This window comes from Nicotiana attenuata, unplaced genomic scaffold (genome assembly GCF_001879085.1).
Source record: "Nicotiana attenuata strain UT unplaced genomic scaffold, NIATTr2, whole genome shotgun sequence".
Taxonomy (NCBI): Eukaryota; Viridiplantae; Streptophyta; class Magnoliopsida; order Solanales; family Solanaceae; genus Nicotiana; species Nicotiana attenuata.
Genome location: NW_017673888.1, coordinates 69,317 through 70,518, shown reverse-complemented (window position 1 = coordinate 70,518; position 1,202 = coordinate 69,317).

Genomic DNA, 1,202 nt, shown 5'->3' with positions numbered 1-1,202 from the left:
TGTCTCGATTGCGTTGTACGAAGCCGCTCCTGAATCACTTTCACCTTGTCCAAGGCATCCTGTACAAAGTCTGTACCCAAAAGCCTAGCCTCGCCCGGCTCAAACCAACCAACTGGAGATCTACACCGTCTCCCATATAAAGCCTCATATGGAGCCATCTGAATACTCGACTGATAACTGTTGTTATATGAAAACTCCGCGAGCGGTAAAAACTGATCCCATGAACCTCCAAACCAATGACACAAGCACGCAACATGTCATCCAATATCTGAGTAGTGAGCTCGGACTGCCCATCCGTCTGAGGGTGAAAACTGTGCTCAACTCAACCTGAGTACCCAACTCTCGCTGCACGACTCTCGAAAATTGCAAAGTGAACTGAGTACATCTATCTGAAATAATGGAAACTGGGACACCATGCAGGCGAACAATCTCTCGGATATAAATCTCTGCTAACCGCTCTGAAGAATAGGTAGTACACACAGGAATGAAGTGCGTGGACTTGGTCAGCCGATCCACAATCACCCAAATAGCATTGAACTTCCTCAAGTCCGTGGGAGTCCAACTACAAAATCCATGGTGATCTGCTGCTACTTCCACTCTGAATATCTAGATGCTGAAGCAAGCCACCCGGTCTCTGATGCTCATATTTCACCTGATGACAATTGAGACACCGAGCTACAAATCCCATAATATCCTTCTTTATTCTCCTCCACCAGTAATGCTGCCTCAAATCCTGATACATCTTCGCGGCACCCGGATGGATGGAATACCGCGAGTTGTGGGCCTCCTCCAGAATCAACTCCGGAAGCCCATCTACATTGGGCACACATATCCGGCTCTGCATCCTCAATACCCATCCTCACCAATAGCCACATCTCTGGCATCGTCGTGTTGAACTTTGTCCTTGAGAACAAGCAAATGAGAATCATCATACTGGCGCTCTCTGATGCGATCAAACAAGGAAGACCGAGAAACCACACAAGCTAAGACCCGACCGGGCTCCGAAATATCCAACCTCACAAACAGATTGGTCAAGGCCTGAATATTAACCACAAGAGGCCTCTCCCCAACAGGAATATATACCAAACTGCCCATACTCACTGCCTTCCTACTCAAAGCATCGGCCACTACATTGGCCTTCCCCGGATGGTACAAGATAGTGATATCATAGTCCTTTAGCAGCTCCAACCATCTCTGCTGCC